Here is a 20,017-nt window from a genome sequence, read left to right as displayed (position 1 = left end):
AAATGTAAATATATCCATATAGTCGACTATGTAAAGTTACAAAAACTGAATGAATAAAACTGTATTTTTAATACATGTATCTTATATATAGGATGTGACAAAAGTGGGTTTACAGTTGTTCGTATGCAAAATAATACAATATTAATGAATAATACAAGAATAAACTGTGTTTCGCATGCTGACAACTGTAAACCTACTTTTGCCTCACCCTATAAAAATGCCATTGAAAAACTGAAGAGATAAGCTGATAAAAATAAGTGCAACACAGGGTAGCCATAGGATGACTTTCTTAGCTTCAAAAGGCTCTTGCTAATCAAGAAAAGAAGAACCTAATTAGAAAACAAGCTGAGGATAGCGTGTTTACTTAGATTGGGCTCAGCTATAACAGAAACTTAGATTGGGCTCAGCTATAACAGAAAACTCAAAATGTTAGTGGCTTAAATGAGATAACAATTTATTTCTCTCTGCCATGCCCATATGAAGTTATCAGGGATTCAGCCTCCTTCCATCTCGGGCTTCACGGCCTATGTATGTGGCTTCCACCTCAGGGTCCAAAATGGTTTCTCATGTTCCAGCCATTATGTCTGGAACATTCTGACCAGAGGAATACAATAGCCAATAAACACATGAAAAAGTGCTAACCCTCATCCATGGAGCAAAGGAGGAGGCACCCTTACATTTAAAGACACATCCTAAAACCACCCTACTTGTGCTTACATCCCAGTGGACAGAACTTAGTCACATGGCTGACTTAGCTTCAAGGGAGCCTGAGAAATGTAGGTTATTTTATTTTACTTTATTTTATTTTATTTTTATTTTATTTTGAGTGGCCCAGGTAATACTCAGTTTCTCTTACTAAGAAAAAGAAAACTAAGATCAGCCTCGGATACAAACTGGCTATTTCGTGGGGAGGGAGGATATAGAATAACCAATAAACACATGAGAAGGTGCTAAACCTCATTCACATCTAAAGAAGTGAACACAAAACATGAGAATGAAAGATTACTCTTCACCTAGAAGACAGGCAAAAATTTAGATGTCTGACGATACCCCCTGTTGAGAAAAGATAAGGAAATGAGCATCTTAGACCAGCGAGGCAGGGTGTAAGCTGGCCCGGCCTTTCAGGGAGGCACATTTAAATTGTGCCTGCCCTTGGATCCAGCAATTCCACGGCTAGACATTTCTTCTCTGGCTAAATTCACAACAGTTCACCAGATGAGTATACAGATGTGTTTACTGAAGCATTTCTTAATAAGAGAGTATTATTTTAATGAAATGAAAGGGTTCGTCAACAGAGTGCTATTTAAGTGAGGTATTACATAACCACAGAATATAACAATTTTTTACAACTGAGGTAAATATGTTAGTACTGATACAGAAATATGTCCAAGTGAAAAAAAAAACAGTGCGTGTGTATAAGGACAGAAAACTTACTTGTATTGAAAAACAAGCATAAACACACACCTATGTACATATGCCTATTTTTCTTACTGAAAAAGAAACCCAAGAAACTGTGAATTATCTTTAGGAGAAGAGAATAAACTGGAATGTGATAAGGAGGAAAAAGTTTTTAAAGTTCAAATTTTTCTTCCCATGGTTTTTTATCTTTAACACTATTTGAATGTAACAAAGGCTATGAACTGATGGTTCACAAAGTTGAAAATACCACTGATTAAAAATAAATGGGAAAAAATGATAACCCCCCAGTAACAATAATCAAAAATAAAACATGAAATGAGATGTTTATTGTCAATCAAAATTGAATTTAAAAATTATGATATAAATGTTAGTGAAGTATTATGAAGCAGGCATTCGTAAATTGATAGGGACTGTATAAATTGATAGAACCAGTTGGTCTATAATTTGGCAACTGTCTTAAATGGTTAATAGGATTGATCCAACAATTCCATTTATGATTAGGTTCTTTATATTAATAATAACAGACAAAAATTTAAAATAACCCCATATTCTACAATGGAAGTACAGTTATGTAAGCTATTGCCACTTGATGGAATAGTATGTGACTGTAAAATTTATGATTATAAACTTTTGAATAACATGGACAAATGCTAGGTTTGACAAGGGATCAGTAACCTTCTTCTGTAAAGGATCAGATAATAAATATTTTATGCTTTTCAGGCCATATGTTCTCTGTTGCAACTACTGAACTCTGCTGTTGCAGCGGCCAAAGCAGTCACAGACAATGTGTAAATGAATCAGTATGGACATGCTCTATTAAAACTGTATTTATGATCACTGAAATTTGAATTTCACATCATTTCCACATCATGAGATATTATTTTTTTCAACCATTTAAAAGTAGAAAAACCATGCTGAGCTTGCAGGCTACACAAAAGCAGGTGGCACATAGGCGTGACCCACAGGCTGTACTTTGCCCACCTCTGAGCTGGACTATGTAAGTGAAAAGGAAATACACGGAATTACAGATGATACTTGTTTTGAGATATTGGAATTGTTGAATTTTTTCCCCTAAACTTCTGTTTCCCTAAACTTCTTTTCTTTTTCCAATTATCTATAATAATATGCCTTACTTTTTATAACTAAAAACATTTTATTTACAAAAGATTAATTTTATATATACTGAAACCTGTATCTTAGTATAGTTAAAAATCTGAACTGTGCTCAAAATGAAAATGTAATTGGTTTGTTAAAGGTCTCAGAGGATAGGTCTTTAATCAAGTGTTTTGCAAGTTTTGAAAAAATTTCAACTAACAACACATTCTTATTTCAACATTTTCAGTTATCAAGCTCATGTCTACAATCCAACATTAAGTAAGCACATACACAAATAATTTCATGGAGTAACTCTATTTCAGGTGTAAGCCTCTATTCTGTACAAATGTAACTCCTCACGTAGAGTGGCTGCTTCCAATCTGTGAGCCCTCATTTTACTCCACATAGCACTTCCAGCTGCCAAATTACAGCTTTTGTGGTCAAAAGGTACACATGTCACACTCTCTCTGGGAACTATTAGGTAAAAGTTTTCTGACCGCTTTTTCATTACTGAAGAATTTCTTCTTAAAGTTATAAACCTTTTTAATTCAATGTCAAAAATTTAGCAATAATCTAGAAGCTATAAACTTAGACTTTTAAGCAGCATGCTTTACCCTGACTGGAATAACTAACCTACACTCAGGTAAAGAGAGCAGAAGGAGGAAAGAATCTTCTAAAATTCCAAGTTGTTTCAAAGGGATGACTTTCCTAAACCTTACTAATATTTTAAGTACCTGCCAGTCACTTATCTCAATAAAATTAGCAAAAAATTCACTCCTTAACATTTAAAAGCATTTTTCTATGCCCTTCCTTCCCACTGCTGATTTAAACCATGTTTCCTCATTATTCCACAATACCACACCTAAAATCCCTAACAATTCTTTACAAGATGTTGCAAACAGCCTTCATCTCCCCAGTGACCATCCGGGATGTAAGTCTTATATTCCCCGGGGCTGCTGACCCTTTGACCCGTGTCACAGCTGTGCCTTTCTGGAGAAACTGGTTATCGATAGTTAAAGGGATGTGGCCTCTCTATTTCTCAGTGAGAGAGGGGCACTTCAGGTGTAAGTCACATGTGATCTGGGGTTCACATCAATGGGATGGCTTCAAAACACAATGAGCACTTGGGAGCATGTTCTAGAACAAATAGCTTAGCAGGGAATGACATTTCCTTTACGTGATAGGAATGGTATTTCTGATAGAACCGGACCATTTCCAGCAGTCTCAAACTGAAACCATTTCTAGGGAGAACACCCTATGAAACCGTGAGAATAATGCAGCAACTCAAAATTCCAAAACAATATACCTATAGATTACATTTCCGGAATCTATTCCTTACATCAGCAATTTTCAACATGTGTGCCACAAGAATTTTTAAAATATGCAGTGCCTGCCTATTTAGTCAGGGGCACTGACCTCTTAAGACTAAGATTGGCAAATAAAAATATGACAACACCCAACACAACAATAGCCATGTGGTGTTAATGCTCTGTCTCGAACCATATATATATATATGTATAGTTCTAAAATAAAGTTGCATCTTATTGGTTATGTCACATAGTAACATTGTGTCTGACTGGTTAATTCTTGGTACCAGAAATCCTTTTTTTAATTTAAAGATTTTATTTATTTTTAGAGAGAGAGGAAGGGAGGAAGAAAGAGAAGGAGAGAAACATCGATGTGAGAGAGATATATCAGTTGCCTCTCACATACCCCCAACTGGGGACCTGGCCCGCAACCCAGGCATGTCCCTGGACTGGGAATCGAACTGGCAACATTTCAGTTTGCAGGCCAGTGCTCAGTCCGCTAAGCTACACCAGCCAGGGAAGAAATCCTTATATACAAGCATAGGCATTTGATTTTTTAAAAAGTCACTTTGGAGTAAAAAGAGTAGGTAATTACTATTATCATTATCTTTTGTGAATCAATCAAAATTATACCACTTTCTGTCAGCTTGGCAAAAAATATATATATATTTTTTTTTTGCTGTGCCACAGACTTTCAGTAATTAGTTTCTGTGTGCCATGAAATGAAAAAGCCTGATATTGCTGCCCAACATGATCAATTCCATATGATAGATTTTTCCTGTGGTTGTATATGCATAAAGTATATCTAAACCCACATCCACCATTAGTATCCTAAATTAGCCCCATTCATTAATTCTTTTAATAGATATCCATCAAGTGCCTACAATGTGCCAGATACTGTTCCAAGTACTGGGATACAGCAGTAAATTACACACACACACAAATTCTCCACCTTCGGGGAGCTCACACTGTCATTAACTATCAACATCCAGAGTCAGTTCTCCTTAAATTATAATTTGCTGAAAATTACGTAACCATAGAAGTGCTGTTTTCCTAGTGTTAAGTTTTCATGTACAATGGCACTGCATTTGCCAGCTTCATTGCTCTGTGGATACAGGCAAGGCCCCAGGAATGAGTCCCATTTCCCTGATTCTCCCCTGACCTGGTCACACCAGACCTCGAATGCCCCTGCATAGTCCCTGTCAAGAGTTGCTGGGTGGCTGGAATCCCTCCGCCAGGTCTCGCCTCGACTGTGTTAGACGGCTCACTGTGCCATATACAAAATGGCTCTACACAGAACTGGCCACATACCTACCCTTCCCTCCCTGTCACCTGAAAACTGTGGCATCTCTAACTGGAACCCAGGGTCTCACAATGTCTATAATAAATATTTCCTTCAGCTTACAGCCTTCCTAAGAGTCCAGCTGCTGGTCCCCAGGCCACATGGAGGACAAGCACCAGGCCATTGTCTCCATTTCCCGTCTCCTCCACTCGCCCCTGCCCACAAAACCTCCACCAGTCCTTCAACAATCGCCAAAGCCCTCAGTCACATTCACTCCGTAAGTGCCTGCACATCAGCTTTCAAAAAAGCCTAGACTTGTTTAAAATGCATTTCAGCCTCAGGGTAGATAGAGGATGCACAAGATAATACATAAAGCTCTTTACTTAAGTTTTCATCAGTTATTAAAGTGTCTCTTCACTTTTGCTGGCCTAAATACACTTCTAATATTTGTAAACAAGCCATCCTTTCAGACTTAAACCTATTTTTTTACTTCATCTCTTCTTTATTGTATATTTACTTATTATTTGAGAATATTCAAATTTGCAGTATAAGCCACAAAAAAATATAAATAAAACATATAATATGTGTTAAGCATAGAAAATGACATATAATATGTGTTAAGCATAGAAAATGAATCAGCCAGTAGTCATGGACATAATCCATATGTTAAGAATTAATAATGAGTGAGTGCCCTGTATGACAGGTTACTTATGAAAAGACCGCATCATAAGACAGAGATATGCCACCTCTAGACTAATGTCATCCTTCAATTGGCACAGAACTGTGGATAAAACCTGAAGCTGTCCAGCAACCTAAGAGGCAAGCTCTGGCTATTGGTCATGGGTATTTGCCCTGCATCTCTCCTGAAAGGCAAGTGTGGGTAAGTAGCCCCAGGAACCTTCCGTCTCCCAAGCCTCTTGTTTCAAATCTCCACCCTGGTCCTCGTAGCCACCGAGAATGTAGGAGGCTAATGGGCGGATGTAGCCAACAGAGATGGGTCACATAAACCCTGTATAACCAAGAGTCAGGTAGCCCGTGCTGGCTCCCAACCACATCCCCTCTGCTTCTCGCTGTGTTCTCAGCTGATCTGATAAACCATATGATTCGCGTGTGTATCTTAATTTGGTCTGTGAGACCTCTGGGATAACTTGCTGGCTAGTGTACTCGGAGGCTGCCATTGCACCGAGGTAATTTCCCATAAAACACCTGTGCTCCCTCGTACTCATCAAAAGGCGGACCCTGAAGCATGCCCTGCTTTTTCCTATCTTGGAGTATCATTTTTCATGCGGCTCTTTCTATTTAAAAGGAGGCTTCTTCGTCAGGTTTTTACAGTTTCTCAAGACTCATCTCAGGCATCAACTTTTCCCCAAATTTTCCCTTCCCTCTATCACCTCACATTTGGCTTAGATGCCTCTTTTTCTATGTTGTCATAACAACACATGCATTTTTATAGCAGCACAACATCTGCCGTTTGCTTAAACCTGGGCTGTTCAATATGCAATCATTTAATTTTAAATTGATTTAAATATAATTTAATGTCAAGTTAAATTAAAATTTCAAATTCCACCCCTCAGTTGTACCAGCCACACCCCCAGTGCCCCGCGGCCACACCCGCACATTTACTGCGGTTCCAATGCACAGGGCTGGCTTTCAGTTTCTTTAATTCTCACTTTCTCCGGTCCCTCCTTTCTAGAGTGCCTGAAGTTCCCAAAGGAACCTCACTGTTCCTTTCTACGTTTATCTTTCTTGACGTTTTGGTGAGTGCCACTATGGCATTTTTACCTTGGACCTCTCTGAAAAGCAGGAAAGAAACCTGTGACAAAAGCCAAAGAAAAGTTACCTTGGCAAGTGTCCATTGTCAAGGAATCCTTGCTCCTTTAGGCTAGATTTTCTTTATCAGATGAAAATACAGTGCTCATTCTACTACTTTAATTTTCAATTTTTATACTCTCTTGAGAAAAATAGGATCTTTTTTCTATAAGCTAAATTTGGAGACAATCTAATTGTTTGATGTAAACCTTCAAAGTTGCCTTTGAGTTGAATGTCTATCTGCTTGGGAAGAAATGGAGAAAAGAGAGAATTTACATTCAGTTTGCTAAACATTAGCATCTTTTGTTCAATCATTTGAATGCAGGACAGTGAGGGGGAAACAGTTTAGAGAACAAGAGCTGCCATACACATGGTGTAAAATCTTTTAAGGTGCTCAGATGCAATGAGGGAGAAAGTGAAACGGAGCTGTATTTCACCTTCCTAACTGAGCTCCAGTCTGCGGGAACTTTGTGACAGGTCTCTGTCTCTCTGCTACACTTGACTGGCTTTTGCTGACATGCAGCTGTCAGACAGCAACCCTTTACCAGGGCCCTAACATGCTCCACAGCTTCACCCAATTAACTTGCTTTCACTTGACACGGCAGCAAAAAGCTTCATAATAGGTGGTCAAGGTGCATGGTGTCTGCCTGCCCTAGAACTGCTCATACACAGCAAGATGTTTCACTGCTTTTCTTCTTGTCTGTGTGCTCACAACTAGTATGACTACAAGTCAGTCATTCCATATATTGAATTGGACAGAAATCTAGAAAATATTACAATGATGCATTAAGCTGCTCAAAAAACAGGCTTCTGGAGACTAAACTTCAAGTAAGTTCTTTAAACCCTTCTGATAGGCAGATTTCATTTTTACCAAAATTTAATGTCCACTAGCAAGCAACTTCTAGTTAGTTTTTATAGTTGATTTTCACCAAGATTTAATATCAACTAGCAAATAGTTTATCGTTAGTTCTTCCCCTGTATCTTCAAAGATGACCAGACACAAGAAAAAAAAGTCTGAAAAGGGTGGGCAGAGCGTATGGAATTCAGCCTCTGATCATAAAAATGCACTTTTTCACACACTCAACAACAATTTTACTATAAATTTTTGTTATACTATTCAGCTTTCAGATGAAATATACCATACTTTAAGATAGGTGTGGCTAAGAAATAAAAATGTTTATATGTAGTTTGAAAATGACCTGAGTAACTTACACATTTTCCCCCATCTCCCACTGTGTTCAAACCTAAGCACATAATCATTTTCATTAATTTGCACTCTAAAATCTGAAAATTATTAAAAAACAATGTTCTATAAACAAAAAAGTAATATAAACTGTACTACCTTTTAAAATGTACATTTGTAAAGCTATCTGATACAGAGGCCACCAAAAAAGTTACTTTTTGATAGGACACTGTTATTGGCATCTAAATGCAGATCCTGAAAGCCGTTATTAAGATAGAGTTATTTCAATTTCAGGAATCCTATCAGCAGTAATCAAAGCTGAAAAACTAATTACAGAAATGGGAACCTTTAGCCTCTATCATCATGAACTAAACCTAGGAGATTTTTGGCACTGGTATCTTACACCAGACCAAGTACCTTGCCATTCATTCTGTATCAGTCTGAGAAGACTCTTATGTTTTGGGATCAGGTCTTCATGCTTTTGTAACATGCCTTCAGATTGAAGAAAATCTCTACCAAGAAGAAAAAAATGCTTATTCGTTGTTTTGAACACCACTCACTTCTTTCCAGAAACTCAAGGCAGGGGTAAACCTTGATTGAATTCCTGAGCAATTAGGAAACCATCCGGCATCCATTTTATGCGTTAAGTCCTGTCAGTTTTTCCATCTACATCCGTCTAGAATCTATTCCTTCTCCATCTCCACTCTTACTGTCCTCACACAGGTAAGTCTCACTTCTCACTTTGACTTAATGTGGCTTATCACAAACCATTACAAGTATTCATGTACATGTCTGTCCTCTCACAAAAAACTGCCACACCCCTGAGAGAAAGTCCCTTATCTCATCTTATTAAGGGTGCAATAAAATAAAATGCTTAAGTGAAGACTTTGGGTTCACCCTGCCTAGGTTCAAAGCTTGCATTCTTCACATGACAGATTCTTCTTCTGAAAGAAGATAAGAACCTACTCTAGGTAGGATAATGTGGGTTAAGTTAGTCAATATACATGAAGTGCTCAGCACAGTGACTGGCACATAGTCAGCATTCATTAAATACTGGTTGCTATTTCATTCCTATTATCATATCCACCGCCCTTGGTAAAGAAAGTAGCGCATAGTAAGTACTCAATAAACGCTTGGTAAAAGAATAATTAGATACTCCTTTGATTGTTGCTTCATTTCAGACAATGTAAAGGATAAAAATTGTCCATGAAGAATACGAAAGATGGATTTAAAACTTTGAGTTCTGTTGGTATCGTTTTTATAGAAGTACATACAAATTTAAAATAATACAAATTTTTACAAAATCAGTAAGAATTTTGGGAGTTTCTTGGATATTTACTTCTGAACAGAAAACAGAACCAATGAAAAGACAAAAAATTATTTATTGTTCCACAGATTTTTTTTTATTTACCTTCCTATTTTAAGGATTCGATGGCTTGATTAATCTACTTTGAAGAAGATAGCATTATGTACAAAATTTTTAAGAATGTGAATAGGTGGTTTATTTGAAATGAAGATTCTATTTGGATACCATTTTTTAAATGTTTTTAATTCCTTTTTTCCCCTGACAATAGCATTTCATTTTTCTATCCCAAAGCCACTGAATGTCTTAACCAGACTAGGAATTTGGATAATTTGGATTGATAAAATAGAGGAATACTTCCTGGGCTGAAACACACCCACAATGACAGACAGTGTTTTATTAACATGTATGTCCTTTAAGTAAAGACAGATCAGAAAATAGACTTATTCTTTGCAATTAAAAATAATTACCAGTATTTTGTTATATAAGCAAAAATTTGACAAACTTTCCGATTTAATTTCAGTTTATAGCTACCCTGAATAATGCCTTTTGTAAAACTAACCCCACATGGAACTTACCAACTGTATTAGTTTCCTAAGGCTGCCATCACAAATTACTAAACTGGTAACTGAAAACAGTTTATTTTCCTACAGGTCTAGAGGTCAGAAGTCTGAACTCAAGGTGTCAACAGGGCCATGCTTCCTCCCAAGGCTCCAGGGGAGGACTCTTCCTTGTCTCTTGCAGCTTCTGGGGGTTGCAGGCCTTCCCTGGTTTGCAGCTGCATCACCTCTGTCTTCACATGGCCACCTTCCCTCTCAGTCCCTCTGTGTCCCTCCTGATACGGCTACTGGTCACTGGATTTAGGGCCCACCCTACTCCAGAATGAACTCATCTTAATTTACTTGATCATAGCTCCAAGACACTGTTTCCAAATAAGGTCACATTCTGAGGTTCTGGGTAAACACGAATTTTCCAGAGGATTCTATTTCACCCACTATACCAACTATTAACATAAAAAGGAATGAGTGTTATTATTCTTACACCTTTGGGCTCAGGGCACCTATCTAGTTCTACATGTGACTATTTTAAATAATAGCTTAAATATTAATTCATCAAAACCTTGTGGACTTCCTAAGCCCAAATTAACTTTTAAAGATCATTGTTCATAAACATCATTTCTGGTGAAACTGTATGTTTACTCTTAAAATGTTAGGAAGCAAATGGAACAAATATTCTATGAGACCTAATTATATCTTAAAGGGAACTAACTTTTTTTTCCTTCATTTCCAATTGTTGAGTATTTTACTTTCATTTTAAAGCAAGTATGTTCAGAAAGCAGCAGGGTGTTTTTAAAGTGTATTAAATGTCATGATAAACATAAACTTTCATCTAAAAATTTCATAAGCAGCCTATGAAAAAATTTTAACGTTGATAAATGCTAAGGCCTCAGAATTTCTATACTGTGTGCAACTGTAACTTTCTAGTAAATGCACGAAGAAATGTTACAACAATGGTAATATACATTGCTTGTTGTTCCATTATTCGAATTCATGCTATAGCAATTTGCTATCTCTCCCAAATCCCAAAGTAGCCTGATTTGTCAGTATCATGATTTTTACTTTTTAAATCAACAGAATTTTATTATAATAGTATATTATATGCAAAAATTAAGGCAGAATAAAATGTTAATTTTGCAACCTAAGAAATAAACCTCTGTATTCAGAAAAAAATATTAACCTATGAAAGTACTATCTCCCCCTGTCAACAATAAGCCAGGCATTTAACAACAGGTTTTAAAACCTAATTATGTAACATTCTTCAGCAAAGATACCAAAATGCCAATCAGAAGGCATTCTAAGGCAAACTACAATGCTCTATCTAGGTTGGGGTGTTATTTTGAGGCCTAGTAGTTCCTTCCTATTTTGAGAATGAGTAAAAATTATAATCTATGCTCAACTGACTAGGACATAATAGAAAAAGCACTAATGATAACAGCAGGGTTTTTCCGGTATCCTTTCCTTTAATCTTCATACGAGCCTAAAGAGAGGAGCTATTATTATCCTCATTTTTACACAGGAGGACACTGAAGCCTTCTTGAAGAGGCTGTTAACTGAACCACAATCACATTTTTTGCAACAGGTTTAGCCAGGGTTTGAATGAGTCTGCTCCTGACCCTACACATCAGCCACTGTCAAGGACTTCTGAGTTGGGCTGCCTGTGTTCAAATCTCTGCTTCAGCACCTAGTAAGGTACACAATATGGAGATAGTAATAGTACCAAAAAAATTATATATACCCACAGGGGCGTTGTAAGTATTAAATAAGTTAACACATTCGGTTCTGAGAATGTCATCTTACACATGGGAAATACTAGGCAAATATTAGCTAATCTTCCCCTTTCTCCTCTTCCTGCTCTATGTCAACCCTCTGGCTCAAAAACCAGATACATAAACAAGACCTGTCCTGTTTCATGTTCACAGACTGTGTCTTTACCTGGAAGGTACTTTCCCTTACTCACAAAGGGGCTTCAATAAGAAAATACAGACGACTTAGGCGAAAAAGAAAAGTGGTGGCCACGAGGGCTCACAAAGCGCCCGCAGCAGTCTCAGCTCTTCGGCATACTCACGGGGCAATGCTGTACCAATGGCCCAGCCTTTCAGAACCGCATGTGTATTTCCTTTATCGCACACACACAAGGTTAGAAGGCTATGGACATGAGTGTTTTTGAAAGCTATAAAGAATTACATTAACAGGCAAAATTATCATCATTAAAAAAAAACCCTCACAGTTTGACCTTGATTGTACATAGACCAGGCGCGTCCTCTTTCGCTCCCATAGTGCTCTTTGTCCAGAATTGCTTACTCAAATCCTACCATGCCCTCAAAATCAAGCTCAAACACAAATTCTCAAAAATATTCCCTAACCGTCCCAGTCCAAATAAACCTATCTTTTCAAACTCCATAGAATTTATCATCTTTTTGCTTTGAGTCCATCCTAATTCACCAGAGATCTTAAGTTTCATTAAATCAGTGACTCTTCAATAGTCCTTTATGTATTCAGTCCAACTATCTTTCTTGCATAAAAAATAGGAAGTAAAAGAGCTCTAAAAGATTTTAGAACTCTTGAAAATATTCAAAATTCATTGATTCAACAAACTTCTGTTAAGCACTTAGTAATAAATTGTGCTAAGCAAAATCAACAATGTGCGTAGGCCTGAAGGCCTTGATCTTAATCTGGTCCTGAATGCACACGTCAGGTGTGATCAGTACAGTCCCTGAGATGTTAGTTGATTCTTGGGACCTGACCCTTTTTATCACTTTTCCTAAACTGTTAAGAATCACAAAAGAGAATTTACCAAGGCTCCCAAGATCTCTTCAAAACCAAAGACCATCCTTGGACCAGAGGGGAACCTTGGAGGGAGCTGGAGTGGGAATGGAATAGTTCAATAACTCAAAAATAAATTTATTACCCCAAGTGCACAATACATCCCATCATAAATAATTTGGGGAATATATCTCAATTCTCCTATATGATCCTCCCAAAAATTACATGATTTTTAAGCTGGGTTTTTTTCATTTAATAAGTATTAACTCATTGCTATTACATGCTTAATTATTACTTAATTTCATACCAATGAGCTTGTTTTTTTAAATATATAGTGCTCTCAGCATTTTCAGAAATAAAAGCAAGCACAATTTCTTAACATCTTATATATCAGTGATTTTCAACCTTTCCCATCTCATGGCACACATGAACTAATTACTAAACTGTGGCACACTAAAAAATAGGTATAATTTTTATTGATTTACAAAAAAATAAAAATAATAATAGTAATTACCTACGCTTTTTGCTCCAAAGTGACTTTTTAAAAAATCAAGTTGCCTGTACTTGTATATAAGGATTTCTGGTACCAAAAATTAACTAATCAGATGCAACCTTATTATGCACCATGACCAATAAGATGCAACTCTATTATATGATCTATGTATTTATGGTTCAGGACAAGGCATTCACACTGGACAGCTATTGTTGTGTTGGTCACTGTCATTTTTTTATTTGACGATCTAAGGGAAAAGAGGTCATTGCCCCTGACTAAATAGTCAGGTATTGCATGTTTTAAAAACTCTTGTGGCACACCAGTTGAAAATCTCTGCTGGATACAATGTACTCCGTATGCATCTCTGAAGTTCTGAATCTATAAATAATTGTTTGTTTCTGGTACTGATCTAAAAAGGTATTTTTACATTTCCTTTTAAAGATTTCTACTCTTCTCATCCTCAAACTGATGAAACTGCCCAACTGCCATCATGCCAATCAATTCTAAGGTCACTGAATTAAATGCATCAACGGCGGTAGTGACAAAGCTGTTAACAATGCTGAGAAACACACGTGTAGTACAGAATCATTACTATGCTGCCATGAACTTGATAGGAAACAGGAACCTTCAAAGGGAAAACTAACATCAAATAGAGCTGACAAGACAGCCAGCGGTTTAAGGCAGGATCTGTCTGCTTACTCAGTCTGGTTTGGGTTCAGCAGCTCAAGTTCAGGATTTGGGGCTATTCTCAGGTGGGCTGATATTCCTCCTACCAGATTTTTAAACTATCTTTTTTTCTTTTTCTCTTTCTTTCTTTCTTTCTTTCTTTCCTTATTTTGTGGTTTTACATTGCTATTAATGTTGTAGAAGCTCTTAGTCATAGTTTAAAATTTTGATAATGCCCGATATCTTTCTTTATATTTCTTATGGTAACGAAAAAATAAGTATTTTTTTTCTTAAGGATATGAAATGTCAACACATAAGGATTATTTGTTACAGAAATTATGATTTCTATGAATCTCAAAAATGTATCCTACAGCACTCTCTTTACTTGAACTTAAAACTTAAAAGAATAGTGTTTAAATTTTTGTATTATTTTTGAAGACTACATATGGTCTAATAGTATGTACTTCACCATCACCATTATTACTTGTTTATTGTACTCCAGTACTATGCCAAGTTCTGAATAAGCTATAAACAAAGACACAACCCCTGATCTCAGATGAACAATTCAAATAGAGCTACACATCAGAAATTTCTTTCCATTTTCCTTTTCCTTCCATTAAGAAAAAAGGAGCAAGGGAGACCATAAAAAGGACATTTTCAATACTAATCTAAAATAACAGATGATCTTAATGATAAAGAAATTTGAACCCACAGAGACGGAGAAATAATTACAACCACAAGCTTGGCTTTTTGATAGCTGGACTTTTAAACAGCTATCTTTAGTTAGGCTACATAATTTGGAATTTGTAATGGGACTTTTAGCAAACTATTCCTTATGTCTCAGGTATTCTGTTAACATCTAGGAATAGAACAATCTCCTATTCACATGGCACTTCTAATCTAATAGGATTAGTCAATTAACAATCAATTGCAATAAAGTATAATAATATAATAGTGTGTCTGGAGAGAGACTAGGGATGTAAAACTTGGGAGGAAAATCAACTATGCAAAGGGTAGAAAATAGTATTCCAAGCAAAGGAATAAGCATAGATAAAGGCTTGTGAGATAGCCTTTATCTATCCTAAATTTTACTAATTTAAGTTATAAAGAAATAACCAAACTAACAGATTGGTAACTCTAGAAATATTATAACCGACAACCTTATAAGGTCTTTGCATTTTTGTGCTTAAAAATGAATTGGCTTATTTTATCCAATATTTATGTATTTGTTTCTAAATGACTAGTAGAAGAGAGAGTTTCAGGCTGCTAGTTCTGGCCTAGGATATCTTTCAAACTACACATTGCAATCTTGATTTTCAATGAATGAACAGTCAATTTGAATAAACTTTAAAAATTTTCTCTTTTAACACTAGATTTGAAACACTACAGATATAAAAGTGTTGGTGTAAGAGGTCTGATTAGATAAAGGGAACTTACGGATCTGTTGATGATCATCTGAAAAAAAAGTTTCAAAATTATTCTTTTTGAGGGGTCTCTTACAACCATTGTATTTCAACACCAGTGTTCTTTATGCTCCTGTCTATCCCATGATATGCTATGGGTCTAAATTAAGTAGGAATAAGACTAAAAACAAGTTAAACTCTAAGAATTGTTAAAATCACAATGGTGTCCAGAGTGCTGCACAAAGTAATAAATTAACCAAGTGTTAAATCAGGAGTACTATCTATGAGCTCCACTGACCAACATACTAACTTTCTACGCATTCAAGGGCTATAAAATATTCCATTTCAAAGGTGAAAATATGTAAATACTCATTTTATCTATTAATCTAAAACACAGAAACTGAAACAGATGCCATTAATATCATTAATGACCTAAATCTTCTGAAACAACCTGCCAGATGGGTGAAGTGACATTGAAGTCACACAAACCCCTGAGAGGACAGCCTTTCATTTTTCTCTACATACTTCTAAAGGTTACTGAGTAGAAGGTTGTGACAGGAAAAAAAAAGTGAAAGAGAAAACATTTGTTTAGTTCTAGAAGGCACCCTAAGAGATCATCTGATGCAATGTCCTCCTTTTGAAGCTGTGGAAACTCCCAGATTGGTTATTACCCTAGATCACACACCTAGCGTGGCAGTGCCAGGAATAAGTTCTTAACTCTTCATTCCCCAGTCCAGTCTGCTTCCTATTATACTGAGTTAGGGGAACCTCTCTACTCCTCTGTACCTCAACAATAATAGGTAGAAATGTTTAAGAGATAAAGCTGTAATAGCAGTGAGTACAAGGGAGTTATGATCAGGAAGACAAAAAAAAAAATCAATGAGTGAGTGATAGACTGGCCAATTTTTATATTCTTGTTGATTCCCAAATTGAATCTTGAAAATTGGCTTTATACAAAGTGTCCTACCCTTATTGTCAATAAGGAATTTCTGTGAAAGTTCCTTAGCAAGGAGGAAGGTGAGGACTCAAACCAGTTACCATTGCATTTCTGTTCCCTTGTAGATTCCCTTCAGCCTTGAAAAAAGTGAGGATCAAAACTGACTCATAGCTTAATTAGATGAGGTCTTAAGACCTACCGGTTGACCAACGACTGTGGATAAGAAAGTCATGCTTCATTGTAGTACTCTGAAAACTCTTCATATGAAGTTTATGAAAGTCAAGTATAAGATCTAGAATGCAAAACATATGCTACCATATGATTTTATTTCTTCATGGGTTAACTATATACTTTTGCCCAAAATATGTATATTACTATTCTCTGCAAAACAACAAATACAAAGTTAGTCATTTAATGTCAAAAGTCAGCATTAACAATAAAGATCTTGTACAAAGTTGTGCCCCAAAAAGTTTATGCATAGCCACTCCTTGGAGCAGCCCTCCCCTACTATAAATAGAGGTGGTGAACCAGCTGGCCTGCTACACCTGCCCCCTTCCCCAGCCCCACTGAGTCAGTGGGCATGTCCAGCCCATAAAAGGAAAGTCCCTTGGGCACCAGACTCTGGTAGCCAGAGGGAAATGGCTTGGTAGTCCTCACAGGTCTGAAATAACCAGAGAAATAGTTCAAAAGAAAACCAAGAACTAAGACAAGGTTAAACAGTAAGATTCATCTCCTACATTGGGCCACTCCTGCAAGACTGGGAGAATGAGCTATTTTGCATAACACATAGAAAAAAAAAACAAAGAGTCAAGCAAAATGAGAAAACACAGGAATACATTCAAAACAAAAGAACAAGATAAAGAGCTCAGGGGGCATTAAGTCCCTTAATGAAATGAAGACAAGCAATTTATCAGATAAAAAGTTCAAAGTGATGGTCATAAAGGTGCTCAGCACACTCAAGAGAAGAACAGGTGGACTTCATTAAAGAAATAGAAAATACAAAAAGTACCAAACAGAGGTGACAGACCTGAAGGACACAATAACTGCCCTGAAAAATACACTAAAGGGCTCCAACAGCAAACTAGATGAAACATGGCAGCGGAAAGACCCAGCGAGCTGGTAGACAGGGCAGGGGAACTCACTCAGAGCATCAAAAAAAGAAAAACAATTTTAAAAAGTGAATCTAGCTTAAGGGACTTATCAGACACATAAAGGGGAATTCAATTTGCATTATAGAGACCCCATAAAGAGAAAAGAGAAAAAGGCAGAAAAGTTATTTGGAAAAAATAATGACTGAAAACTTCCCTAATCTCAGGAAAGAAGCAGACCTCCAGATCCAGGAAGTCTAGAAAGTTCCAAACAAAAAAAAAAAGCAAGGAGACCCATTATACTTAAAATGCCAACAGTTAAAGATAAAAAGAGATTCTTTCAAGCAGCAAGAGAAAAACAACTGATTACTTACAAGGAGACCCCCATGAGACAGTCAGCAGATTTCTCAGCAGAAACTTGGCAGACCAGAAGGGAGTGGTATAGTATATTTAAAGTGCTTAAAAGAAAAATCTTCCAACCAAGAATACTCTAACCAACAAGGTTAACATTCAGAATCTAAGGAGAGAGAAAGGGTTTTACAGACAGACAAAAGCTAAAGGAGTTCATCACCATTAAGTTGGCCTTACAAGAAATGTGAAAGGAACTTCTTTAAAGTGAAAAGATAGGGTACTAATTAGCAACAAGAAATACCAAAGTTAAAAAAAGTCACTGGTAAAAGTAAATGTATAGTAAAAGAACTGGATTACTTTATATATTTTGTATATTTAGGTGTTGCTATGTTCAGTGCATAGATATTTACAAATGTTTTATCTTCTTGTGTGATTGACCTCTTTATCATTATGTAATATCCTTCACTGTCTTTTACTACAGTCCTTATTTTAAAGTCTATTTTGTCTGCTATAGATAGTCCATCTTTCTTTAGTTTTTCATTTGCATGAAACACCTTTTTCCATTCCCTCACATTCAGGCTATGTGTCCTTACATTTCAAGCAAGTCTCTTGCAGGCAACATACAGGGTCCGGCAGAAGTAACGCCAGTGAGTGGGGTTGGTAGGGTATGTGAACGTCTCCCACAAGATGTACAGCAGTTTGAACATTTCACCTAAATGCTATATGGTGTGCTTGAGTGTGTTATTGTTATGTCGCAGAATTACATGCTTATAATTTTGTAATAAAAGATTCTGGAATAAAACAGGGGCATTTATTTGTGCCAGACCCTGCACATATGAGTCTTGGTTTTTATCCATTCAGCCACTTTGCATCTTTCGCTAGGATAATTTAGTCCATTTACTTTTAAAGAAATTTTTTTTCATTTTTTAAAAGATTTTACCACTTATTTTTATTATTTATTTATTTTTTTAAAATAAAAACATTCACATAGCATGTATTGTTGTCTGGTAATAACAAAAGTGTAATCAAAACAATATGAATAAATGTTCAAGGACTACACCCGCAACAAAGAACACCTAAAAAACAGAAATTATATTGCTTCTTAACAATTTCTCACTTCATTAGTCATTTCTAGGTGGAGACACTTTGGAGAAGAGTAACATTATCTCCTTTCAGCATGATCCCACCTAGTTGTTTTCTTGACTTTGTTTTAGAATGAATCTCTTCCGCATCATCTAATATAAGTTTCATGTATTCATCAAAACCAATGATACAACCCTCCATTCGCATATTCACTTACTCATAAAGCCACACCTGAATCCAAGATCTATTTTGCAAGTACCTGACGATAAGATTGATGGGCTACACCATCACCTTCTGCACTTTTTGGCCCTGGCCACAGTACGCCATGTTGGAAGCTGACAAAAGACTAACCCACACGTTACCTCAAAGAGCTACTTCAGATTTTACTTATTTATTTTTAAAGAGGGGGAAAGGAGGGAGAAAGACAGGGAGAACAACATCAGTGTGTGGTTGCCTCTTGCATGCCCCCTACTGGGGACTTGGCCTGCAACCCAGGCATGTGTCCTAGCTGGGAATAGAACCAGTGACCCTTTGGTTTGCAGACCAGCACTCAATCCACTGAGCCACACCAGCCAGGGCCCTTTAAGGAAATTATTGATAGTTATATGTATGTACTTTTTGCCAGATGGCTTCACTGATGAATTCTACCAAATAGTCAAAGAAATGTAATACCTATCCTGCTCAAACTCTTCTCAAAAATTGAAGAGAAGAAAACACTCCCAAACTCATTTTATGAGATCATCATTATCCTGAAACCAAAACCAAAGACATCACAAAACATAAAATTACAAGACAATAACAGTAATAAAAACAAATGAAAAACTTCTCAATAAAATATAATCAAACCAAATATAACAATACATTAAATGGGCAATATAACATAATCAAATAGAATTTATACTAGAGATGCATGTATGACTCAACATTTGCAAATCAATCAACATGATACACATTAGCAAAATGAGGGATAAAAAACCTATGATGATCTCATTAGATGCAGAAAAAGCATTTGATAAAAATCAGCACCCATTTATGATTTTACAAAACCTCTCAACAAAGTGGGTATAGTGGAATATACATTAACATTCTAAATGCCATATATGACAAGTCCACAGATAACATCATACTCAATGACAAAAAGCTGAAGTCTTTTCTCTAAGATCAAGAGTAAGACAAGGATGCCTACTCTCGCCACTTGTATTCAACATAGTACTGGAAGTCCTAGCCAGAGCAATTAGGCAGAAAAACAAAATAAAATGCATCCAAATTAAAAAG

The 20,017-nt window shown here is 36.4% G+C and overlaps 1 protein-coding gene and 1 pseudogene across 1 annotated transcript in view; both read right to left on the bottom strand.

The window, feature by feature from the left end:
* CCDC171 (coiled-coil domain containing 171) overlaps positions 1 to 20,017 on the bottom strand; it is a 289,149-nt gene that overhangs the window by 7,178 nt on the left and 261,954 nt on the right. The window lies entirely within an intron of this gene.
* On the bottom strand, positions 18,791 to 19,107 carry LOC129078334 (small nuclear ribonucleoprotein E-like; annotated as a pseudogene).

This window comes from Pteronotus mesoamericanus, unplaced genomic scaffold, assembly GCF_021234165.1.
Source record: "Pteronotus mesoamericanus isolate MK-2021 breed Mesoamerican mustached bat unplaced genomic scaffold, CSHL_Meso_final contig_73, whole genome shotgun sequence".
Taxonomy (NCBI): Eukaryota; Metazoa; Chordata; class Mammalia; order Chiroptera; family Mormoopidae; genus Pteronotus; species Pteronotus mesoamericanus.
This window is presented reverse-complemented; position numbering and strand designations above follow the sequence as displayed.